This window comes from Ambystoma mexicanum, chromosome 8, assembly GCF_040938575.1.
Source record: "Ambystoma mexicanum isolate Mex_15411 chromosome 8, UKY_AmexF1_1, whole genome shotgun sequence".
NCBI lineage: Eukaryota > Metazoa > Chordata > Amphibia > Caudata > Ambystomatidae > Ambystoma > Ambystoma mexicanum.
This window is the reverse complement of record NC_090929.1, coordinates 493,513,387-493,540,300: the sequence shown is the minus strand read 5'-3', so window position 1 is coordinate 493,540,300 and position 26,914 is coordinate 493,513,387. Positions and strand designations below refer to the sequence as shown.

The 26,914-nt window shown below is 42.9% G+C and overlaps 1 protein-coding gene across 4 annotated transcripts in view; it reads right to left on the bottom strand.

Moving 5' to 3' along the window:
• MIB2 (MIB E3 ubiquitin protein ligase 2) overlaps window positions 1-26,914 on the bottom strand; it is a 725,636-nt gene that overhangs the window by 614,300 nt on the left and 84,422 nt on the right. For 2 of the 4 annotated variants that reach the window (XM_069610144.1, XM_069610143.1), the window contains exon 1: window positions 770-904. The exons of the other annotated variants lie outside the window; for them this stretch is intronic. The gene's annotated coding sequence lies outside the window, so the exon portion shown is untranslated. Of the gene's footprint in view, window positions 1-769; window positions 905-26,914 lie in introns of those variants that run through there. 4 annotated transcript variants of the gene reach the window in all.

The following is a 26,914-nucleotide window of genomic DNA, read 5'->3' as shown; positions in this document are numbered from 1 at the left end:
TTTTTTCCTGAGTTACCCCACAAAACCCAACTGCAAACTGTTTAGCTTTTTACCCAATTTGTCTAAAAAGTGTGCTCTAAACTGCATCATTTTCACCCATATTCGCCGGTCGCTCGGCCATATCAGGGCCAAATATGGACTACCCTCCAGTTAAAAAAAAAAATCACCAGCCGCCACTATTTAAAGAGGGCCTTGTTGGGGGAGAGGTCGCAGGAAACGCATGCAAATATTTTGTTCAACACCAGGGGGTGAGGTGCGGGTTGTCGCCGCTATGTTCCTGACGCAAAAACTGGGTTTTAATGTAGCGTGTGTTGACACACGTTGTCCATAACACTGTAAATCAAACACTAGTACTGACTGACACATGGAGGGGACAGGCAGTCACACCTCTAGGTCATTGTTAACCTGTAACAAAATCGTAAACACAGATATCTGCAGTAGCACGTTAACCCACTGAGCACTCCTAATGGCGATAATTAGCGGTTCCGAGTCGGGCTGATTGGCTGTGAAACGCAACAGTTAATAGCACGGCTATTTGTGGACCACGGTGTGTATGAAAGCCACAGGGGGAAATCCCCGAAATAAAACAGCGAGCTCCATCTTTGAAATAACAAGTCCTCGGTGTCCTCAATACAGGCATAACGAGTCTGCGTGTCCTCAATACGGAAATGGCGAGTGGCACAGAGCGTGTCCTACATAACGAGATCACGTGTCACTCCGATGCTACTACGGATGCTATACAATAATAATTATAGACCATAATAATTACCACTCGCAGCACGTGCCCGCTTCCTTCCTCAGCGCCGCCTCGGTAATTGGGGGATGCCGCAGAAGGCTCCCCGGGCTGGGCGAGTGCCCGCAGTAGTGCTTCCCCGCCGCAGCACCAGCGCTTCCGCCAGGAGCCGGGGCTGTGCGGCGGGGAGTTTCCGTCGCGCAGCCGCCTCGTCGCTGCGGCTGAGGGTGCAAGAGGGCGGACGTCGAGAGGTCTGCGACGAGAGTTTGTATTCCAACTGGTGGGGGCGAGGAAGCAAGCAGCGCTTGGCTTAGAGGAGTGGTATTCTGCCTTAGAGTGACAGGAGGGGATGCCCTCGTCCCCGGCCTCGTTTACAGAAAGACACCGGCCTGTCAATTCACGTCGACAGCTCCCGTAGCACACAGCACAAAGAAGCCCGAGCTGGCAATGACCGCCCAGAGCACCCTCCCCCCCCCACCTCCCTCCTTCGGATTCTCCACTGCATAAAACCTAAATACAGCACAAAGCTTCCTGCGTGTCCCAGCTGTCACTTGGAGCAGAATCGGTTTAAAGGGACATGGGACCCGGAAGTCGTGCCTCAACCCTATCCCCACACGTTTAAACACGAGAACCACTGTAGCTGGTGCACAGACACCTGCGCCCCCACCTTTCCTGCAAGACTTAATGAAGAACAAATCGCCGTTTGACGAGTAAAAACATGACAATTGCAGCAGACTGCAGTCAAGTTGAGTTATAGCACTAGTTTCACATTTTGACATATATAATATGACTGCAAACTGGAGAGCAGCTCTCAGCTACGTGCCTCTTCAGTGAAACTCCGATTCAACGATTTTTGTTTTTAATTCTTTTTTTAGTATTTTCCGATACACATTATTCCGGGAAAGGGAAGTGGGCCATTTTTAATTATTATCATTTATATGTACAGAAACACACGTTATAGCCTGCCTTTGCTGGCTTCTTTCAACCTTAATACAAGATATATGTGATTTGCAGCACACAGTGTACAGGTTGCCTTTGGGGGCGCCCAGTATCCAGCAGCGTTTTCACCTCGTTGCCATTTTAGTTACAACTGCATTAGCACCATGCTGACAAAACGCAGTTAATAGGTTTTCAATGGACATTTACCGTTTCAGCTCCCCACTAGCTGTCTGCCACGTGACAATCTGCAGTGATGAACATCCCTGCTGCATTCCTTTAATCCATTATTAAACATTCCAAGGTGCATCAGACAGTTTCTATGCAAGGGGACCCCCCCAAGCAACGTAATCAAATGGCCCATCACAAGACCTTTGTGACGGGTCAGACATGCGAGATGGAAATGCAGTTATAGGTTTCTCGCAAGTGACCGTTTTATTAAATAAAAAGGGGTGAGACAAAAGCCCATCTTTCCCTAGACTAATGAGGATTTATCTACTTAACAAACCAAGGCTAGAGGAAAATGACCTAATATCCAAAAGTATCTGTCCCTCACACAAATACATACAACAAAATCATACCGGAATTATTTGGCAGTTTTAACTTTCACAAAACATATACATTTAAACACCAAAGTTTTAAACAAGAATCCTTGTGACCAGGGTTGGATCCCCTTCCCCTGGTTCAAGTCAGGATTTTCCAAACCAAAGTTCAGTTTCAGAAATGTTCTTTTCACTAGTCAAGTTCCATTCAAGGTATACATTAAAAGTTATTTTCGTTCAATATATCCTTCACTTGGATAAGTCACTGACTGTTCAAAAGATTTTTCACACTTGTAAAACAATGGTTAAAGTCATCACAACCTTCTGCTTAGCAACCCAAAAAGACATTCTCTTCACACCTCAAATCAGAAGTCAAGGTACATGTTCTCTGAAGATAATCACTTATCACAGCATTTTTCTTCTTTAGAAACAACAGCTTATGATGGTTATCCAACAGTTCATAAAACACAGTACTAAATTTGCTTTCCCACCACAACCTCCTACCACATTCACAGTAATTCAAGTTATCTTCTTCCTGGTCCACTCGCCTGCCAGGACTAACCACCATTCGTCCCTTTCCTGGTTTACTCTCCTGCTAGGATAAAACTCCTACTACTAGAACTGGTACTCTGTGGTAAGGCTTGTCAACACAATTGGCATACAGTTTCTTTCTCCAATATACTACACAAAAGACAATAGTTTTCACATTGATCTGTTTGCCATACGCAATGCAGGTTATACTTCTCTCCCCCTTGTTTCTCTTTATAATGATGGCTTTGCTGCTGTGGTCCTTCCTTTACACAACCCTTTGGATGTTGGTAATGTGATTCACAACTCCCTCCCTTGAGGTATCTTGATATGGGACTGTTAAAATTCAACTTGCCTGGTGTCACTCTCAGCCTTCTTTGGCAATGTAAGTTATAATGTCCCCTTTTTAGATATCCCTCTTCAGGAAAATTGTAGCTCCTTTGTTGTATTATTGCCCCTCTTTGGCATTGCGGGTATTGGAAATTCCCCAATTTGGGTTTGGCAATGCAGGTTACAGAATTCTAAATCAACCTCACTTAATAGAGTTTTACCCAGTTTGCTTAAATTCAAATGCTTGGTATTCAAAATTACCCAGCGGTCTCCTTCGGAGAGCCCCAGGGTCATCAGCATCAGGCCAACTCGCTGATCTGTCCTGGCGTCTCCTTCCAACATGCTGGTGCCGCTTCTTCGTTCTTTGGGACTACTGCAGTGTTTGACAGCTCCCGACAGACTGCCACTGCTCGAGCTGACGTCAACAAAGCCTGCACAACCCGGTATACTTGCCGGTGAAAGGCCTACACCAGAGCGGGTTACAGGACGCAGGGAGCTTCTCTCTCCCCCGCAGTCACTGGCCTGGATACAGATTCCTGCTACAAGCCCTCTACATACACCAGGGATCCCAGCGTTCTCCACTTCTACACAGCGTCCCACTGTCAGCACAGCAGCGACTCCTTTCCCCGCTTCATCTCGCCGGCCCACACTTGAAAGGCCTTTAAAAGTTTAAAGGTTCCGCTCACCACAACGAGACTGCACATTACACTTTGGTAACTTTGGTCCCTTCTTCCTCGTCTCAGTACTAGGAGAATCATGGGACTTGAAGTCCATAATGTTCCCTAGTTGTTTTAACACCATCTAATCCACTCTGTTTAAGTGACTTAAAGGATGTACATTTAAGGGAAGATTTCAAAGGAATTCATGGTTCTCTACTAGCTCTATAGTCCAAACACAATGTAGAGTTAGAACGATTAGAAGTAGTAGTATTAACTCCCTGACCCTTATGCACCCATTTTCATGTTTACAATAAGGGGTCTCATTTTTGGCACCTATGGTAAATCGGGGGGGGCGGGGCACTAGTGCGACAACATGCCATTAAATATTCAGGCATTAGGGAAACCTCATGCTCAGAAGAGGATGAGCATCGTGTCTCCCCTGGCGGAGACACCACATTCCCTTGATGGCCTTCTCCTCCCATGTGATCCTCCCTCTTAATACCACCCCCAGGGTTAAGATCAGGTGGCAACTGCCTTTCCCTGGCCACATGGGAGGAGACTTTAGGCTAGAATTCTGTGAGGACTCCACACCCGACCGTAGAACTCATAGCTTCTATGATTTCATGAAGTAAGATTTTGTATTGTATTTGATTTATCTTCATACAAAATAACAGTACAATTCATTAAGGAAGCAAAAATGACAGTATCAATCAGGCAAACTAGTTAGCCAGAGTCATGGAGGATTACAGAATGTCAGGTGGGAGGAAAGATTTAGGGTCAATGTTTAGAAAGGAGGTTTTAAGACCGAGAACAGAAATGATGGGGAGGATCCGATGTCGAGGGGGAGTGAGTTCCAATGTTTACGGGCAAGGAGACAAAGAACGGAAGCAAGATTGAGCAGAGGGTGGCTTCGGGACAGACTAATTAAGATTCTGATCAGGGGACGAGGTGCAGTGTAAAAAGAAAGTAAAGAGGAACAATGGGGAGGCAAGACCATGGGGGACAATACAAAGAAAGTGGAAAAGTAACCAACATTCAAATGATAACCGGGAGAGAGAAGGAGCAATAGAAGTAAGAGGATAAAGACTGCAGAGCGAACAGGTACCAGAGTTAAAGATTGAGGGGAGAGGGGCAAGTTGATGAGCAGGAAGACCAATAAGAAGAATTGAGCAGTAGTCAAGGTGGGAAAAGGCAAGTGTAAAAATAAGTAATTTAGTGGAATGGTACAATAAGTAGGAGCACTTTATTTTGGCTTCCATTGTGATGTCACTGTAGCACTGACCTCTCAGTTTCACGTCACTACAGCAAGGAGTGCTTTGGTGCGATGCAATGGCTGAAAGGGCAGCTCACTAAGTGATGTAATGTTACTATGCTTTTATACAGAGGCGATATAACCGGAGGCAGTGTGCAGCCAGCCACCAGAGTTAAGGACCCGAGTGAAGTAGGGTCCCTTAACGCAGACATGCCATTACCAGTGAGATCGGCCCACGTTACGAGCTTCCCATTTACAGGGTGCTAATGCACCAAATCACCAACATGACATGGGGTACCCAGACTTTAGCCTGCGTAAGGGATTTCTAAGTTGATGGGAATTCAGCAAATAGAAGCTACCAACACAGGGATGAATGCCGTTTGGGAAGAAAGTGACAGCATGGCTGCATGCCAGTCCGGTTAGGTGGACCATAGTTCTGCAAAAGGGAGGAGTCAAATCTGTTCCAAAGGTTTGTGATAATCTTTTTTTAAATTTTTTACAAGGCAGATTTGGCGAACCCCAAGGTGGTACACAATGTAATATTGGATGCATGAGAAGCTAAGGACTATGCTTGGGCAATCCTGGAATTTAGCCTCAGGCTGCTCTTTGTGCAATATCACTGTGCGAACAGTAGCCCTCAAGGCAAAGCCATTGTCGTATGGGCAGCCGCTTGAGGGTTGTCTCTTTAGCATGAATACATAAGTGTAATGTGATGTCACTGTGGCAAGTGTAGTTCCCAGTGTAGTGTGATGACCCTGCAGTAAAAGCAGCCCCTAATGTCACAAGACAGCAAGAACGGCTCTAAGTGGAATGCTTCACCACTAAGTGCAATCCCAGTGTTTTATCACCAGTGCTTCAAATGGTCCAGTTCCAATTTGCCCGTAACACCTGTGTGCTTGTAGTAATGTTTGGCAATACTGAGGACCAGGACTTCTCCAAGCTTAAGGAGAGAACCAGTGTTCAATAACCCATTGTAGAGGAAATTAAATCAGTTTCTGTATTCTTAGGTAGGATAGAGCGATGTGCTCATTTCCTCCTCCCCTAACCCCCACCAGCTTTGTCTCATGTTCATGTCACTTTCCCATCTCCAGCAGTCGTGTCTGCCTTTCACGGCGTTCTGCTCCCTTCATATCCCACGCCTTGATTTCGCAGATTACTTTAGAATTTCGGGAATCACAATCGGCATGCGGCCAATCCCTCTGTGAATATTACAGAACAACTACCAGGTAGGCGCTAAACACGGCGGCTCATTCCATTTTTGATCTAACCACCTTTTACCATAGGCTGAGCTACTATGCATAAGCGTTTCCCAATTTGCGGCATGTGATCTTTTATCTTTCTAACTTCATGCCTCAACCAATGCCGGTGCGAAACAGATTTGATGATATTTCGCTATGGTCAAGGTAAGCATTCACTAGGATCACGTGCCAGCGCTTTTCTAACCTTCTCTACTGTAATACAGCGGGGTACCTGGCCAGGTATGAACCAATTTACCACTCCTGCCTACCTGACACCTCATATACTTACCTGAACTGGCCACACATGGCTCAACCGCCGCATTCTGTTTTGTCTCCGTGTCCCCCCCCCAACCCTCCCATTACAGCACAACGCAATTGCATGCTAGAAATCCAGCACTATAATGGGATTCCCGTACTACTACCTGGAATACCAATCTCCAGACCTTTCAGTTTCACCTGAGCCCGGCAGCTAAGGCAGAGCTTGCGTTTTGGGGTCAAGCAGTGTAGAAAGGGTACCTCAGAATCCCATTGTCATCTTTTTACCATGAGTATTTCTGACTTTCCAGCAACTTCATGAATTAACTCATAATATGACTTAAGCTTCTTGCTGCCTGTAACATTTGCATATATATCCAACAGTCTCTTCCAGTCATGCCCTGACAAAGGCAGCCCAAACAACCCTTTTGCCGCCGAAACGCGACTCACATAGGGGTTTCTGTGTGGTGTACTAGTTTGACCAACTCTACAACCAGTGGACAGGTGTCCACTTTTCTTCTGTCCACTCCTGGTCACGTCGGCAGACCCTATTGGTGCACACTTCGAAGGCTGAGAAAACAACACTGAAACACAGCGGAATCCGGAAGTGTACTGTTCAAATTTAACACCTGCTCTTCATACTGTTTTCATATGTGCAGAATGAAACATTTATTAATGAGTTTGACTTCAGTTTTTATTAAGCTGTGATAAACCATTATTCCTGTGGGTTTGTTTCCCCCTCGACAGACAGTACCCAGTGATTTGTGTTGTAAATTTAGATACAACCATGCCTTTTAATGGCAGGATTTAGGATACAGTCCTTTTAAGTTGTGATACTGTCTGTGGATAACAAAACACATTTCAACCATTTGTTTTACAACTGCATTCAAAGTTTTCAGCAACAAATTGATTTTCTACGTAAATATTTTTATCTGTCTCTCTCACTCCTTGCACTCTTGCTGACTAGCCTGAGAAACTTAGAAAGGAAAAACCGCAGCGTTTTCAAACACAACCGCGTTGTGTTTCTGCCTAAATCTGCTTTCCCATTTGGGGCTCTCGGGCTCCTCACAGGGAGCCCGAGAGCCCCAAATGGGAAAGCAGATTTAGGCAGAAACACTGCAGCATTTAGCATTGCAAAAAACAACTGCGTTGTGTTTCTGCCTAAATCTGCTTTCCCATTTGGGGCTTTTGGGCTCAGAGCCCCAAATGGAAAAGCAGAAACACTGCAGCATTTATCATTTCCCATTTGGGGCTCTAGGGCCTCCCGTGGGGAGCCCGAGAGCCCCAAATGGGAAATCAACTGTAGGCAGAAACACTACGGCATGTAAACACAACTGGAGCAACGGAGACCCAAAGTGATAGCCAAGGCAGGCAACGTGGTTGTGTTTGAAAACGCTGAGGTTTTTCTTTCTAAGTTTCTCAGGCTCTTCCGGCTCGGAGGAGCCTGAGAAACTTAGAAAAAAAAAACGTAGCGTTTTCAAACACATTAACGTTGTATTTATGTTTGCGGTTGCTTCAAAAGCTACGGCAAACATAAATACGCTTTTAAAGCTGCGGTTTTATTTCTAAGTTTTCCGGGCTTCTTTCTTAGGAAAAAAAACAAAAGCTAGTGCTTATTTAGTCCCGGCACCCGGCACCAATGAAGGAAAAGCCACCCAGTGGTAGCTTTTGTTTACTACAGCTGGCTGGCTTTTCCTTCATTAGTGCCGCAAAAGCAAAAGCCAGCACAGGCGGGCATCCATTTCACAAAATGGATGCGCCCATGTGCTTGCTTTTTCCTTGAATTGCTAAAAATTTTACATAGGAACTTAAAAAAAAACAAGTGCGAGTATATTTGTTTTATTATTGCCCATCTGTTTGGGAAATAAACATTTTTGGGCGAACCATTCCTTTAACGATAGATACAATCATGACATTAGCTAGCGTTAATGGCTCTGTTAAATGAAAGATTAATTGCATGCATGCCCACATTTTGGACCAGAAAGCATGAACATATTTACAATAGAAAATTAAATGAGTAAAGTCTGCATTTTGTTCGGAACATGACCAACAGTTATTGGATAGATTGTTTACAGCTTTGGGCGATACACAAAAGGAGTACGAAAAGCACAGTGAAAGATGAAAAAATAAGTTTGGGTAAGATTAGCGGCAGAGGATGTAGACAGATATTTTCCAAATTTTGATCCAATGATCAGGGTTGATAGTTCCAATCAATTTTCTATTGTCTGATAATCCGGAGGTTAAGTGACCTTGGAGAGAAAGGATCATTTAGAAATATTTAGAGTTTGGTGGCATTAATAGAGGTATTATTAATTAGGAAGTTTAGAAAAGGACCAGGGGATTTTTGGTTAAAGGTAGGTAAGGATTTATTGATTGACTTGATCAGGGATGTGTAAAAGGGTAGATCTGAAGTGGGGATATTATATTGCAAGCAGATTACCGGGAAAGAGATTATTTCTGAGTTGCGGAATAGTTGTTTGACATATTTGATACCTATAGTGTACCATCTGTATATAGTGGATAGATTAAATTTGGGAGCATTTTGCTTATTAAACCAAAGAAAGGTGTCCTCAGGGTTTGTTTTAGTGAAAGAGTTAGCAGGGAGTTTATTCCATATTAATTTAAAAAAGTGAAGGGAAAGTAGTGATGTTGGGGCAGGAAGAAGTCATTTGGAAGTGGGAGAGAGAGCAAAGAGATTTAGCTGGCTTCAATATTGATCCAAAGGGGAGCATTATCAAGATGGGATTCATACTGTTTAAATATGGCTAATTGTTTTAAGACAAAAGCTTAGTGATATAATTGGAAATTAGGAAATGTTACCCCTCCCGAGGATTTGGGAAGTCTTAGTTTATTAATGGCAATACGCAGTACTTTATGATTCCATAGGAATTTAAGAAGAAGGGAGTCCATTTTTTTGTAAAAAGAAGTATGAATTGCAGTGGGAATCGATCATGGACAATGAATCGTGAATAATGGGGCTGATCATCATTTTAATATTGTCAAGACGTCCCCACCAAGATAGAAAAAGAGGCGACCACCTTTCAGTCATTTCTGCAACTTTTTTTAAATTAGATAGTTGGTTTTAAGATCGATAGAGTGGATATCTTTGGCAATGAAAAGTCCTAAGTACTTAATAAGAAATGGTTGCCAAGATAAACCGAACAGAGGGGTATTGGTAGGGTTACATGTATTCGTGAGGGGCATGTCCTCAGATTTATCAGACTTAAGTTTATATCCAGAATCAATAGCAACATTATTTATAGTAGAAATTACATGTTGGATGGAGGAGGCAGGGTCAGAAAGGTGAATTAGGATATCATCAGTATATGCAGATAATTTGATTTCTATATTATTTAATCGAGATACCTTTAATGCTAGTGTTCATTCTAATGCTTTGAAGAAGGGGTTCTAAGGCCACGTTGAATAATAAAGGAGAGAAGGGACAGCCTTGGTGAATTCCTCTTTTAATTTGAAATGAAGAGGAGAGGGAATTATTGATGAGGATACGGGTGGTAGGTGAGGAGTAAAGAATTTTAATCAGGTTAATAAAGTATGGAGGAAGGTCATGCCAGGTTAAAGAGTGGAACAAGAAAGGCCAGAAAACAAAATCGAATGCTTTCTCAGCGTCGAGGGCAAGAAGGGCTAGCAGTACATGTGCATTTTGAGAATGAGCAAGTGTGCTAAACAAGAGTCTGGAGTTGGATGAGGCAAGAAGGCCGTGGATAAACCCGGATTGATCGGGATGTATAAGTTTGGGGAGGTAAAGTTCTAGTAGTTTTGCAAGAATTTTAGCATAAATCTTTGAATCAGAAGTGATGAGAGAGATGCGTCTGTAGTTCTTAATTATAGATGGGTCTTTGTCTGGTTTGGAGAAGAGGATTAATAGGGCCTCACTAAAAGACCCAATTTTCAACAAAGTAGGAGTATAATTCTTAAAGTGTAGGTGTAATGGAGGCCAGGGGCTTTATTGGGTTGGTGTGCTAAAGGGGTAGAAATCAATCGGGTTGGAAAGATTTACTCTTTGGTTTGTTTCGAAGAAAGAATTGATTTGAGCGGTGTTGATAGAGGGATCAGATTTATATAGATTAGAAATAAAAAAAAGCATTGTTTATATCTTGTGGTTCAATCTGTTACCTTCAGAGGAGACAATATGGGTTATACGGGATTTTTATTTTTTCTTCTTAAAATAGGACGCTAACATTTTCCCAGCTTTGTTGGAACCATTGTGGAATTTGGTTCTGGATCCGAGTAAGGAGTTAGCAGCTTTGTCAGTACAGGTTTTATTGAAATCAATACGTTTAGCCATAAGGGTGTTCATGGTGTTAGGATCTGGGTTTTGATAGTAGGATTGTTCAAGGTGTTTGATCCAGGCTAAAAGAATGTTATGGGTGAATCCAGATTGCCGTTTTTTAATTTATTATATTTTGAAATTTCTTTATTGGCATTTTTAGAAACCATGCATATAACACAACTGTGGTCAGTTTCACACACCATATATTGCATAGTCATATGTAACACGTCATCTGATAGTTGTGGATAATTTATACTATGCCCCTATTAGTGAGATTATAGCAATGATAAACAAATAAACAACTGTCTCCTTGTTTAACCCTACAGTATAGCCCACTTGCGCCTGAAGCGTGTGGGGGGGGCCAGGGGGGCGGGGGGCTTAGGAGGGTGTCGCAAATTAGCAGGCGGCAGTCTCCCATTGTATCATAATGGTGTTGAGTCTACAGCCCTCGGTGACATCTTTGATTCAGAGGAGCTTATCATCGGAGGGGTGAAACATATCCCATGTCTATTGGCGGCAAATTATGAAGCCAAGAAGGGAGGTTTTGAATGGATCCCAGTTATTATGCATAGAAGTGTGTTCAGGGCGATCATTAAAGAAGAAATCTTTAATGAAGGATTTTGTTTTATCTATAAAGGATTGATCTTTGAGAAGAAATGTATTAAATCTCCATCTGGGAGAGAATTTAGTGGTGGGAGTCCATTAAAGAGAGGTAGATACAGGGGCATGATCGGAGATAGTAAGAGAGCCAATTTCGGAGTTTAATTATTGAGGAGTTAACAAAAATAATAATCTAGTCTGGTATAGGATTGATGAGGTGGGGAATAGAAAGTAAAATCTTTATTATCTGGATTTCAAAAACGCCAAGAGTCTGTTAGGTTTAAGTTTAATACATTTAGGAAGCTATTCCGGGATTTGGAGTTGATAAAATGTGTGGTAGATTCACGGTCAAGTGTGCAGTCATACATGTGGTTCATATCCCCACAGAAAAAAGAGCTCATCCGGGTTCACCTGTGAGAGCTTTGTAAGAAGATTGAAGCAAAAGGGGGGGGGGGATTGGGAGCATTAGGGCCATATACATTGTCAATAGTAACAGGTAGGTCATTGATGATTGCGTCCACAATAATCCATCGGCCTTCTGGATCTTTTTCTTCACTAACTAGTGTGAAGTTTAGATGCTTATTAAGATAGATACTCTACCTTTTTTGTCCAAAGCATTTGAAAAGAGTATGGCTGATACAGGGTGCTCTAACCTTGATATTTTCATTATCAGAGCTTAAATGAGTTTCTTGGAGACATATAATGTCGGGTTTCTGCTTGGCCAGTTGGGAAATATTCTTGCTTATTTTGATAGGATGGCCCAATCCTTTAACATTCCATGTGGTAAGTTTAATAGACATAAGAAAGGATAAAAAATAATAATGATCGAGTATAAAGCATAAAGACAAAAACATTAGAATGCAGCCAAAAGTAAACTTTAAAGATTTCCAAGCGTCAATGGACTACAGATTACTAAATTCAATTGTAACATTGGAGTACACGGGAAAAAGCATAATGAAGGGGAGACAACAATAGAAAGAAATACATATAGAAGTATATAATTTGGAAATAGAGGGATGTATAAAAAACAAGTAATGACAAAAGGGTAAAGGTGAGATGAGTTGGAAAATAAGTGAGCAAGATTATCATGGGGGATACCAGAGTATGGAGATGAAATGAGCACAGGCGAAGAGAAGCAAGAGCAAGAGGTATTAGTTCCAGTTAGAGTTGTATCAGCATGAACATAGATGGTAATCATTAAAAACAACAATGAGGAGGAGTCAGATAATTAAAAAAGCAAGAAGGAGGTTGTATGTCGGAAATGGTATTTGCAGAGTACAAGCAACCCCAGAGTAGTCAAGTTTGCAAAGATGGAACAGAGGGATCCACAGATTTAATGGGATATCTTGATTTGTCTCTTATGCGAGTTGAAGTGGACGGAGCATCAAGCAGAATAGAGGAAGTTGATCTGCTACGCTTGAATGCATATTTGATGTGCTGATTCCTGGGTATTTTGAAGGTCGGCAATTGCAGTGGAGGATCAGGTTTAGAATTGTTGACCGAATGGTTCTGAGAAGTTACATCCATCAGTGATGATTGCAGAGCCTGAAGTAGATTATGAAGGTCATTTGGATCTGTAAATTCTTTGGTGGGGCCATCTGGAAAAGTAATAATCATCTCTGCCGGGCCTAGTAAGCCACAACTAATGTTAAGAGATTTTAACAGAGGTCTCATCTCTAGCAATCTTTTCTGTAATCCTGGAGAAGTCTGGAGAGATAAAGATTCTGTAAGAGGATGGGGGAGTTCTTCCTGGCAGCCAGTAGGATTTGACACACTTGCTGATAACGTAGAAAGCATGAAATAAAGGGTCTTGGCGAGGTTTGCTGTTGGGTACACGTGGTCATATCCTGTGAGCGCATTGCAGTTCCAGTGGAGGTGAAAAAGTAATACCTAGAGCCGAGGGAATCCCGTTGATAAGGACATTTATAGGATCATCTCCTTCAATTTTTTCAGGAATCCCGTAAAAGTGGAGATTGTCCCCTTCGATTTCTATCTTCCAACTCTGTGATTTAATTTTCCATTTGTGTGTGAGAGTCTTACTTGCATGCTTTCGAGGCCCTCTCTTCTATCTTCCACAAACCCAATTCTTTCTTCCGTTTCATCAAGTCTACCTGACAAAGACTTAATATAATTTTTAAAGTCTTTAAATTCTTCTTGTATTGAGGATGAGCGGGAATCTAGCGTGGAGATGGAGGATCGAATGTTGCTAAATTTCTCTAAAATGTTTTCCATACAAGCATTGAAAGGAGCATTGTCAGGTGAAGTTGTAGTTTTAGAAGCAACTGCCATTCTGAGATCAGCAACAAAAGCGTGTTAGGCTGAATGGTTTGGAAAGATGAGGTCAGGAAAGGATATGATTGAAAGTTGGTTAAGGCAATAAAAGTTTCTAATCAAACGGTACAAGCAAAGGGCAGAGCCATACGTTAGTTCAGGCAGAGAAGCAATAATAAGCCAAAATGATTAGTTATGATGCCTTCATATTCTGTTTTAGAATGGAATCACTAAGAGTGCAAGGATTAAGGTTATTCTTCTTTTGCAAGTTGTAATTCCTTGCTAAGCGTAAGTTTTAGTGTTAAGATTACTTCAAAACGTGCACTCCACAAATGCAAAATGAGGAAACTATGCAAATGAGGCAGAGAACTATTGAGAGGAGTTGACTACTTAGATTTAGAAAACAATACAAAGCAGCCACTGTTATTAAATAGCTTGATGGTACCATTCGGCCAAATAACAAGGGAGGGTTCTTGTATAAAGCTCCTATAATGATACATTTGAAGTTCACATGTTTAAAAAATCTATCACATGTGAAAAAGAAGCAAAATTCTTCTTTAAAAGTCAAGGAAATCACTTACAGCCTTGTTGTTCGTAATTAGCGTATCAAAATGCAAGCGGTATGTCAAGCTTGCAAGTGCCGCGTCAGCTGACCAGACGCGTCAGCACAGCTGACTATGTGAAGCCGCTGCTGAAGGCCTCGCACAACGCTGTCAGCCGAGCAGACTGCGCATATTCACCGGCAGAGTCAGAAATGCCCCAAGCATATCGCACACAGACACAAACAAGGTACTTCCCTGGATGAATAAGGATTCAAAAAGTCATCCACATAAAAGCACAAAGGAGCAGCCGCCTAGGGATCGATGACACGACGACAAGAACTCCTGAGGTAAGCGGTCGTCCTATAACGCTGTGTCTGGAATGACGGTAAGAATGAGAAGTTGTTGTTCGGAGCAATGGCGTACAAAGATATTCAAAGTTATGCTTCGCTGCTAATATCACTTGATAAAAGTAGTTCTTAAAGAAAGAAAAAGATGAATGGTGAGTTCATGCCGTAATTATGATTCCTCTGCCCTCGGAGCTCCTCATCTATGCGGCCATCTCCGTTGCTGCTTGGCCACGCCCCAACTAAAGTGTACTTTAACACTGTTCACGGATATCAATTATAAAAAGGTTTACATACTGCATTGGTCTTCGCAGTTTGGGTTATACACACAACAGTGTTATGTAATGTCTGTTTTGTATTTTATGTTCAAATATCAACAAAACATTTAATATTTTATGAATACACTAGAGTGGTCTGTGTTGTGTTTTTCTGTGTTGTGTGTTTCTGTGTTGTGTGTTTGTTTTTGGCATATAACTATTTGTTCTGATTTAATCATTGCTTAAATCATTAGTTGATACGAAAAGGTTTTGAATCATTAACCACATTGTTATCAACTTGCGGCAGTCGTTCTTTCTGGTTTGGTTCTAGTCACATGTCACCTTCCCACCCCACAGATTAAAAGAAGAGCCTAGGAGGAGGGGATGGCAATTATTTTATAACACATTTATTTGCTCCCAGTTGGCCTTTCCTAATGCATACAGGTGATTGGAGTTGTGTGTGGGCTTTCAGTTTGAAATGTCCCGTCAAAGTTCCAGTTACTTACCAAAAATGTGCCTTCTTCCAAGACAATGAAACTGATCACAAAATACAATGTGCGTTAGTTGGACATGCACAAAAAGGGGGGTGCTTTTATGTTAATACTCACGTTTTTTAAACACCATGCATAACCACAAAGTTTGTAAGAAACAAATATTTTTGCCAGGTGACCTTATCATACAATGTATTTTATTATAAGCCGTATAGTGGTGTAAAACATCAGGTTTTTCAGGTTTGCATTACTTGACACTGTAGAACTTGTAGCCTTCTATTCAGGTTGTGGAAAATAAAAGGTATAAGGATACTCTGTTGGCCTAACATGTTTCAGTAACCATTTATACATTGTCTGACTGCTCTACTATGTATGTGTACTTTACAAGTAAACACTATATTGTAGTAATTGAGAGCCAAACCCTAGATTTGCACCAACTGGAGCTTGGAAGATATGCGGTCATGTGTCTAAATCGCACTGTGGGTTTAAATCCCTGCTTCTTCAAATTGTGGGAGCCCAGTCAAATTAATTAATCTCACTGTGCCTAATCTACAAAAATGTGGAGATATGATGAAAAAAAGCCTCCCCAACAATAGGACAGATTTAGGGGGACATTTTACAATATGCCAACAATGTAAATGAAATGAGGTGTAAAAGGTGTATTCGTCGTTGTTGACCACATTTTCCACTCCTGGGGATTTTCATGTTTTTGGCAGGCTCGACTGGGAGTGACAGAACAAACTTTCATTCCAGCTACACCAATCCTCTCCACAAGTAATAGCTAGTTCATATCCCCCAGCATCTTATTTTTATGATGGTGCATTTGCACTGGGTTCCTGTAGAATCCGCCAGCTTTTAGCAATAGGAAAAACTGGCAGATTCCATCGGAATTAATTAGTATAGGGGGACACCAGGACTCAACAATAGGGTCGTCCCTAAGTACAAACAACGCACTTAAAGGGCCCTCGGTTATTGACATGAATGGCTAGTAGGAATACAGGGGCAACATCCTGAAACTAAAGAAATGTATCTATGCAGAAGTATAATGGATCAAAATAATTCAATTTGTATGCTGCTTCATACAAGTATCGCAATAAATGTATTATCACGTAAACATGAAACACTTGTGTATAGGCGCGTTACAAATGCCATATCATAACATTGTTAGTTAAAAAAAACTTCAACAAAAATGTTCTGTGCACTCCAAAGTGACCTGTGCTTAAAAATATATATCACATGCCATTTTGATTATCAAAAAAAAGAATTGCGCGTTTTTCTTTAAGATTTATTCCACAAACGGTATAATGCAACAGCAAAAGGCTATTGCTTGTCTGAACTGTCTTGATTTTTCAATGATTCTTTGTTTTTTAGGCAAACACCTAACTAGTTTACTTCATTATCAACGTGTAAAAACAGTGTTATCACAGCGCCCTCCTATGTTCAATCCTAAATGCTTATTAGTGTTCAGTGGTAACGAATTAAATACGAACCGGCAGCATCCACCCTTGGAGGCTATAACACTACAGTCAGCATGTGAATGAACTAAGAAAGAAAAACCCCCAAGGTATTAGGGTGTGCTCCGTTAATCAAAAATCTGAATTCGAAATATGGAACCACAATGAGTTTCATTCATTCACCTTTACAGTATCTAACATTATACGCAACGACCTTGTGCCAACATGAACTCATTGGTGCATGTGCCAATGTTTCACCCACTTCGCGTTTCATCTAGGCATCAGCAATCCTGCATTTTTCAATTGCAAGTTTATTACATTTAAGTCACATCATAGACATTGGTGATTCAAAGTCTACTTGTATAAAGTTAATCTAATAAATGATGCCAGGGCAGGATCCTTCACACGGAATGCCGCCCCCATTTTTTAAATAATCTGCTACAAATTCGGTAATAAGTTCTGAGGGCATATATGTAAAAAAGAATAACCGAGAAAATCCGCACCTTGACATTGGACAGACGGAGTTTAATGGAACATGACTTGACAAAACTATGTGCAGATTGCCCAGTAATAGTGCAGGGTTACCAAGTGGAAAAAGCAAGACACATGATGCAAACACTAATTGTCTTGGATGCCCCAGCATCATTTATAAGATTAACCTTATACAGGGAATTTCGAATGAACAATGTATATGATGTGACTTAAATGTCAGTCAATAACTATTTCGGCGAGAAGCCAAAAAAGTTTTGCGCACATGTTTTTATAAAAACACATTATAAAAACCATTGCATATATTCAAACATCAATCACTCAGTTTAAATAAATGGAAACCCAAAGATCCAAATATGTAATATGAAGACAGAACTGGGTTGGTAGCAAGGTAACAGGCTATAGAGGCATCGGCTCTCAATTCATCTGATTCTAAAGGGGGTCTCAACCAAGGGGTGTCAGCTATAGATAGACCTTTCCCAAGTGATATTGCATTCAATCCCGAGCACTGGCCTCCGTGGGACATTTACCATGCCATAGCCACTGGGTTCAATCGCAGTTCTTCCCGGGGATCGATATTTTGCCAGAAAACTCAGTATATCTCTAGCAGAGCATGAATCCCTAAAGACAATTCGAATAGAGTCAAGGGTATTACTGCCCTGCTGACAAACCATGGTACAACTCTGAATTTAGTCATGTGTAACAAAGAGACATCTCCTTGTTGCCTGGATCCAATATATACATTTGTTGACCAATGCTTCCCTAGATTCACAAGCATTAAATGCCAGTTTGAGGACCCTATGCAAATAAAGACCCTTCTGTTTGGAGTGATGTTTGCCGATCAACTTTCACATTGGGGATGGTGGAGGTGATGCGGGCATAGTCTATCCTTCTTCCTGCATTGTCACATACAGGTTTGGAACTGGGCACCCTAGCAGCATCCAAGCTGATATTGTGCAGTGAAGTCAAGGGAGCTAGCTTTAGATCGCCCCCACAATGGTTACGGTCAAGGGAATCCTTTGTAAACAGGAGCCCTTTCACCATTGGTGCCATTACAAACGTGGATCTGGTGCTCAAGCTGTTCCTGGTGGGCAACCCCTTCACCCCTAGTGATTTTTGAGGCTACAGTCATATCGCTGGGGTGGGTTTCAGAAGATGGCAGTCTTACTTCTGCAAAAGAATTTAGAGCCTTTTTCTAATTTTCTTGGGTATGCTGTAGATCCCCCTTGTTCAGTCCCTTCCTGACAGAATCCACCAGTGACAAACCAGTTTCTTTAAGATGCAGAGTTCGACAAGAACAGTACTACACTGGCAGCCTGTGGGCACTGGACCCACCTCGTCGATTTGCATACACAAAATGTTCCCCACTTCTTCCCCCCACTTGTTCACAGGATGGGAAAGGGGTGAGAGTCCCTCTCTCAGGAACTATCGGCTCGGATGCTCCCTCCAAAACCCCTCGAGTTGGCCCGCCACATTTCCCCCATTTACAACTAACTAAATAAATAAATAAATAAATAAATAAATAAATAGATAAAAAGGGGAAACTCACAATTTCAGATTTGGAACAAATCGGGATTATTCGTAATATTCACAAAACCCCTTGAATTCCAGGACAAGTCGGTCCACTGAGGTTGACCACAAAACACCTTGCTTTGTAGAAACTACACAGAGCGCTGTGGAGACCCAACCATGTCGATCTGGAGCGCACTGTCGCTCCACCTGCCTATATCCAGCCTCCATTTCACTGGAGACAAATCTTGTTATAATAGAGGTCCCCATATCAGCATCCTCAAACCCTAGTGAGGGGAATGATTCATTTTCTTCCAAAATTGCATTTTTTACAATTTGTAAGTGTACTTTAACAATGTCCAAACAATCCTCATGGACAAACTTCACTAACCCATTATCAGCAATTGTTGCCAGCCTTAGGCTAGAGATTTCAAACGACAAGGACAGTATATAATGTCTATTTATGGGGATTCTTTTAGAGCTTTCAAAGAGGCGACTAAGGTGCAAACAGAACGCCTCTTCCTCCGGCCTTTTCCAAATAGTTGGTACCTTCTTTGGTCATTATTTTTCCCAGCTCTATTTCGGTAATCTATATGTTGTGCCATGATTACTGGGAGTTGTTTACTTTTTGGCGTCCCAGACCTTTTTTCTTCAATGGTACTTGATTGCGGCACAGGAATTGCACATAAGGTTCCCTGCATGTCAGAAACTGGCAATACTTCTTTTACCACCATGGGTCTTTAAAGTATGGAGTACAATTTTTGGTCCCCCGATACAGATCGTAAGTCTACCACCCCAGACTTGTCACCCACTATCCTTGGTTGCTTAGTTCCATGCAGGGGCATGTGCTAACGAATCCCTCGTAACACACACTTTTCCCCCTCCCTGACCAACTATTGGCTCCAACTTTACAGGAATATCCTGGTTGCCCCTCTGCTCCCCCCTTATCTATAATGGCGTCCTCCACTGGGTAAACCGAGATATTACTCAACTCAAAAGGACGGGTTTTCTTCAACTTGTTTAGCTTTGATCAGTTCAGTTTCCTCCGTGTTCTTTATCTCAGCCGACATTAAAATGTTCGCCGGTCCACTTGTACCCTTTATCTTCCTACTTTTTAAGAAATTATTTTTCCGATCTAAAACTTCTTTCAAGGGCCATTCCCCTGTCCACCTCATTCCTTAATTTGGTCAGAAATGTACGCAATCCCCTGCTTAGGAAGAGGTTTACTTTTTTTGTTTCTTTTCTACCATCATTTTCCCTTTTTTGGGCCTCTAACAAGGGGAGGCACCTCTATTAGGCTACTGAACAAAATTACTTCTGCCTCGTCAGAGGCCTTCCCTAAACTTAACACTGATGGCAGAGGTTCCTCTTTCGGGACCATAACCTGAATTTGAGTTATCTCTGCACAGTACCCCAGGTTGTCCTCTTTTCCCATATGGGTCTTAGGATCCGGTTTTCTTCCCTTGGGACTTGCCTGTGACATAGTTGTACCAACAATAAACCCCTCCAGAAAACGTACTTTCCCCATGAGATCCTTTAGGGTTGGTCTTATTTCACAGAGTTCAAAGTTCAAGGAGTCATACCCCCCTGTCCATAGAATCTAACAGTCATGCTAAAATAGGAAATAACAATTCATCAATCACACATGCATCATCCGCCCAACCCCCAGTTTGACACTCCACATCGGGGAGTTGGCCCTATTCAGGGGCCAATATGTTGGGTTGAACCTCCGACCCTACCTCCGCCTGTGCACTCGCTTCCAACCCCGCCCTCCCAGCCGTACAATTGTTCGGGGAAGGTAAGCTGGGGACATCCCCCCCACTATGGTTTAATGTTCCCGGTTCATACAGCATCATTTCTGTTAGGCCCTGGACCTGCGTTGGCGATTCAGTAAGATAGTCTTACTCGCTTTCCCAGTTCATGTGATAGGACAGGAGCCAACATAGATATCTCAGAAACCAGGTCCATCACTGGTACGAAATCCCCATCCACCATAGTACCTATGTTCTTCTCAATCCGGGTTAGAGCTTGATCGACATTTCCCATTGTCGCCATGAATGAGTTGACCAATGCACTTACTGCTGTAGCTGGCTCCTCCTCACCCTGGCCAGCCAGCTCAAAACTTGCCTGTTGCCCTACATTTCCTTTGGCAGCAAGTATTAGAGCACTCAGGTTTAGTACAGGAATAGAGATGGGCTGGTCCATTAATGCATCTTTATCTCCTCCTTCCTCCGATGTGGCTGCACCCTTTATTCCCTCCAATGTGGTCCCAGTTGCCAACCCCATACTCCTTAGGGTAGCCACCATTGTCAATTTAGTCACTGAAGGGCACTCTTAATTTTGTTTTGTGTAGCAGAATCCTCGGAATGTCTAAAAAACCACTAGAGCCGCTTCGCCAGGATTTTACCCAGTCGTATTGAGGGGGTCAAATGCAAAGGCCTGCAGTCACCCCTAACAATACTGAGCAAAAGCAGAATCTACTGCTCACTTGGTGGTCCTCAAGTGACCCAGCTTCGCCTTCTTACAAGGGGGTCAAAGGGCAAAAGGCCCACAGCCATCGGCAACTGGATCGCTTTACAATACTGCACAAGATAAAAAAATTTAAAAATATATCAAAATGTATAAACATGGCAAATGTAAAAACTCTAAAATTGCCACTTGACAAAATGTTTAATTCCAGGATTATGGGACTTTAGGGTGATAAAACTATAACTACTTTGCCACAGCGTTGAAATTTGTTATGCCTCTCCAAACTCGCAGGCTGCCGTTGTGTAATGGCTCACAGTTCCAAATTAATAGGGGAGGTCTTGGCAGAGACCACTCAGGCATCAGCAATGGGATGAGCCAAATTCCACTCCTTTGTTAAACTGCAAACAGTACCGTGTAAACTCTGTGCGCGCTTGGCCTCTTACTGCAGGATCCTTAGGAGTCCTTTGCCGAAATGAAAAGAATAATAAGACCACCAGCCCGCAGTATCTCCCACTGTGAAGATTGTCATATGGGCCCCCTGCTCCAGCCACAAGCGAAGGAGAGAGTGGGATCAGATCCGCCCCCTCCGAACACTCCAAACACTTCCTCCTCACTTTGCCTCTGCTTCATTGGGGGAGGGTATTTAAGAAAGAGTGCTTAAAGCTGAAAGCACCAAATTTAACAGTAGGGAAAAAACAATGTCCTGCTCTGTTAATCAGCCCAAGGTCTGTGGCCCTGGTTTCCTTTAAGTTGGCGATTGTATTGGTTGTGTTCAATGACACATGGGGAGGGATGTTTCTACCCCCAGATCCCCATGTGGTCCATGTTAACAGGGGCATTAAATGAGCCCAAAACCCGAGGAATTTCGCTTATAAGCGAAAAAGCTTCCCCCTGGGTCCATCGGGGATGTAAACGTGGTTCCGCAGCACATACTGCAGAGGGAAAAGGAGTTTCCAAAGCTATTGCAGGAATTTGTATTTTAACAGTCAGCAACTTCCTTTTAATTGGAGGTGCCAGGTCTAATGCTGTTGGCAACAAAGGGCGGTCAGGGGAAGGCATCTCAAAGATTGAATTAGCAACCAGGAGAGTCAACAAGGAAAAGCCCTTTTAGAGAGTGTAACAAGGGGGTACTGTACTGCACGAATCACAATCCATCGGGGTCTAATTGAACCTGGTTGGACCCCTTTTAACAGAACTAGCACTAAAGTGCAGCATTATTGGGCTCCTCCTGGTCCTTCTCGCATCTAGCCAGATCTGTAGCTGAACTGTTAATTTGCCTCAAGCAAGACCTCCATGGGCTGCGGCGACTTCGGCGGTTAGAGTGCGTTCCATCATCAGTTGAATGCCAGAGGGGCCAAAATGTTGAGCTCCATGCTCGCCGCTAACTCCTGGCGTGCACAAGCTCCCACACCCTTACCCTTGCGGGCTTCACCCTGGCAGGGGAAGGCAGGAGAATTGAGTGCTGGTGGGAGGGGCTGGTGGCCAAGTCTGGTTTGCTGGTCTCTCAGCTGATGCAGGGTCCTCCCTGAGAGCACCAAAACCCACACCCTTCTTCACCCTGGCGGGGGAAGGCAGGAGAATTTGAGTGCTGGTGGGGGGCTGGTGGCCGGGATTCTCAGCAGGCCCCTCAGCTGATACAGCATCCTCCCTGTGAGCAACAACTCCCCCACCCTTTCCCCCACTAGCTTAAATGTCCCCAACTCGCAATTTGAATGCAATTGAAAAATGCAGGGTTTTTGATGCCTAGATAAAGCCCAAAGTGGGTGAAACATTGGCACATGCACCAGAAAGTTAATGCTGGCACAAGGTCCTTTGGTACAATGTTAGATAATGTAAAAAAGGTGGAGTAATTAAACTCATTGTGGTTCCATATTTCGAATTCAGATTTTTGATTGAGCAAGAAAAACACCAAGGTATTGGTGTACTCAGTAACCTTACTATCAACCTCATAAATCGGGTTGTTATACAACCAGACATGTTTTTTCCAACAAGTCTATTGATTTGGTTATTAGAACTTCGCGAGATTTTTCATGCACTGTTCAAATGGGCACCAACCCTGCTGGTTTGGGTCAAAGAGGAGTAATATAAATGGATGAATTTGATCCGATCAGTTGTTCATCTCTGTGTTTGCGTGTTCCTATGTACGAGTGCAGTGTCATTGATTCCACCCTCATCTGTGAGGTTGTAGAAAGCGGTGGAGAAGAAGATCAATTTCTCTATTGGTCCTTCCTATTGTAAGCCTTATAAGATGTAATGGCTTCAGATGTCAACTGTGTAGCACCCATATGTGTTGCACCGTGCGTGCGGTAAAGTCTGCTGGTTATTTAATTTTAATGTTGATACAACTTAGTGCACTACAGAGCGACTTTCGTCGAGGCAACAAAGATGCGACTGTGATCTTGAAGAGACCATCTAATGCAATAAAGTCACCGATACTAATAGTGTGAGGAAGCAACCATCAACAAAAACTGAGTGACGAAGCCTAGAAAGTTGTATAAACATTAAAATTAAATAACCAGATTATTTTACTGCCCGCGCTATGCACCACATATGGGAGCTACACAGTCGAGATCAGAAGCCAATCTATCTTATAAAGCTTGAATAGGAAGGACCAATAGAGAATTTGATCTTTTCCACTGCTACCCACAACCTCACACCCAGCAGGAGTGGTGCCCAGTTGAACAGTGCATGAGAAATCCCCTGAAGAAGTTTCAATAACCAGATGAATAGACTTGTTGGAACGAAACAAACATGTTGGGTTGCATAAAAAACCCATTTGTGAGGTTGATAAAAAAGCAGACACCAGTTAGGTGGTTGTTTCTTAAAAAAAAAAAAAAGAAAAAAAAAATCATTGAACAATCAAGACAACCAGTGCAGACTCACAATTGCCTTTTGCTGTTCCATTATACCGTTTGTGAAATAATTTCTAAAAAAGAAAAAAATGCAATTAACTTGTTGATAATGAAAATTACATACGATCTTTATTTTAAGCATAGATCACTTTGGGGTGCACAAAACACTTTTTGAAGTTTAACTAAGAATCTTTTCTACGTTTACGACGTGAGAATACATTTATTGAGATACTTGTATGAAGCAGCGTCACCATTGAATTATTTTGATCCACTATACTTCTGCACAGACACATTTCATTACTTATGGGTTGTTGCACCTGTATTCCTACTAGCCATTCATAACAACAACAGAGGGTCCTTCAAGTGTGTTGTAAATGCCTCTACAGGATAAGAGGCATTTAGAATTGCACTACGAAGTGCAAACAATGCACAGAAACACAGGTTTCTATGAATGTCCACACACTATTTGTGCTTTCTAGTGCAAGCAATCAAAATTGAACATGGAGGGCTACTAAACACCCACGCGTTTGGGTCAGAGGTCCTCTCCATGCAATTAACAGACGGAAGAAATTAGACTTTTCCCACCAAAGCCTAGGCATGTTATGTTGCCCTCAGTAAACCCGGCAGAGCAACCCATTACGTTGGTCCTGTTTGAAGCCAAGCTAAACACGTATCTGCTCTTTGTTTCATTGATGCAGACACCTAGTCACCACCATCAGCAGGTTTAAATGGGAATGGCGACTTTATGCCTGGCTTTTCTCTTTCAGCACCCTCGTTCAGCCAGTTTAGTATAAACTGTCTTTTTGACCCTCCATTCTCGCAAGGCCTGCCAACTTCTGTATATGCATTCCTGGTGCCAAAATAGGGCAAAATCAGTCTGAGTAATGTCTTTTGGAGATGGCTGCATAAGGCTGACAGAATCAAATTTCAATTGAATGACTAAAAGTAGACCGTTATAATGACTGTGATGTTTCAGCGTACCATGCTTCAAGGACTAAGCTTGGAGGAAAAAAAGAGACATGCAGTCAAAGAGGATGAAAACATGATACGGAGTTGGGGGGGTTAGTGGGGAGAGAGACAAATAGAAAGTGCCAAGACAAAAAGTGAGACACCAAGAACGTGACACGTAAAAAGTTAGACGAATAGAGAACTAAGCAAATGGGGGTCTTTGGGGGGTAGGGGGCGCAATACAGCAACCAAACAGGACCCAGTGTCGGAGCAATATTTAGGCTGTATTAGTTTGCCGAGTACCTGCACTGCATTCTTTTCTCCATTTAAAGCACCGTGCATCGCCAGAGTGAAGGCAGTTGATATAGATCCTGGTGTGATGTGACGTCACTGCTGCGGGAGAAGTAGCACGGAGTGTGAGGTTACTGGACAGCACCAACCCTCCCGTCCCCTGCATGGCTAAAGATAACGCTGCGGCCTGTGTCACAACAATTCCATTTCTCATCTGTCACCGGATCGATAGCCCCGCAAACACACAGCAGCGCGCCTCACGCGCGTTGTGCTTACTCCTCACTTCCCTTAACTGCATTTACAAGAAGGGTGCAGGTATGATACACGATCCGGAAACGCGCTTGCCATCTGATACCCGCACACTTGCTTCCAACAATCTGCATGGAAGCGAGGGAGGTGGGGGCGAGGGGGCGTGGGGGGGATTTGTGGGCAAAGGCATGGAGTGCGCCAAAGAGCATAAGTGCTGACCTCTCAATCACCCCACAGAAGCTACATCAAACACACAGTGGAGGAAATGGGCCGGAACAAGACGGCAAGGACGGCGTCGGGCCTTTGACCTCTTTCAAATGAAAGTGGGCTCTAGTCTCAGGGGCGCCCCCCAGCAGCTGCTGCAATGTTGCCAGTGAGCAGTCTCGTAACACTGGAACATATTAATTTTTCCATTTCCGTTCTGGGGCTTAAAATGTGGGCTTTGCAGTGCTCGCATTACAAGCTGCGTTTTCTCTTCCCACGGGTATTCAGACCCCAACACTGAAGTTGTGGTGCTGGGGGGCAGCTCCAGTGCAGCAATGGCACCCAGCGATCAACTGGTACAGGGCACAATTTAGGTGCTGAATGGAGCCGGCAGAGTAGCAGTGACTAACACAGTGAGCAGTCACAGAATAAACTGAGGTCTAGGAGGATCAGGGAGAAGCCGGTGAAGCAGTGACAACCGGTGGCAAATTAGCACATGGCCTTAATTGTCCCTCTAAAGAGAGCAGACATAGGTTCATTAGTGACATCGAGGTGTACTTTTAGAGTCCTTCAGAAGCCATTTTAGGGATAAGGCAACAATTCCAAAAGCAATGTGTATGGTTTCAACATTTTTCAGGAAGATTTGAAATGTATTTTCGGCAGGGTAATTGGATGCACCAATGATGGTGGCACACTTGTAACACCATTAGTGCATCAGTAGACATACATTTTCAAACACTTCGGATCCTTCCTCTACTTTCCGCCCATCACTGCTTTCATTCACCTTCTGTTCCTTCTCTCCATTATACAGTTTCCTACATGTTCTCACTATCAATTCTCTTTCCTTTCAGATAAGCTCCCGGATATGGATGTAGCTATGCAGCCTTTTCTAAAATTGAACATTTTACTCGTTTTCAGATGCTTGCCGGGTGAAAGGACATGGTATGAAAAACCGGGACACCTGGTCACCCAACCAACAGGGGAAAGAGTAAGACCATTTGAGTTTAGGGAGAATTTCTCTGCAGGGGTTCGTTTAGAACACAGTCTCTGGCACAGAGATTTAAAAAGAGACGGACTGAAACCTCTGCAGTAACACAACAATGATGATGATGATGATGCACAGAACGAGAAAGCCTAAACAAATTAATTCATTCATTCTCTCTCATTCATGTTCTCGCTC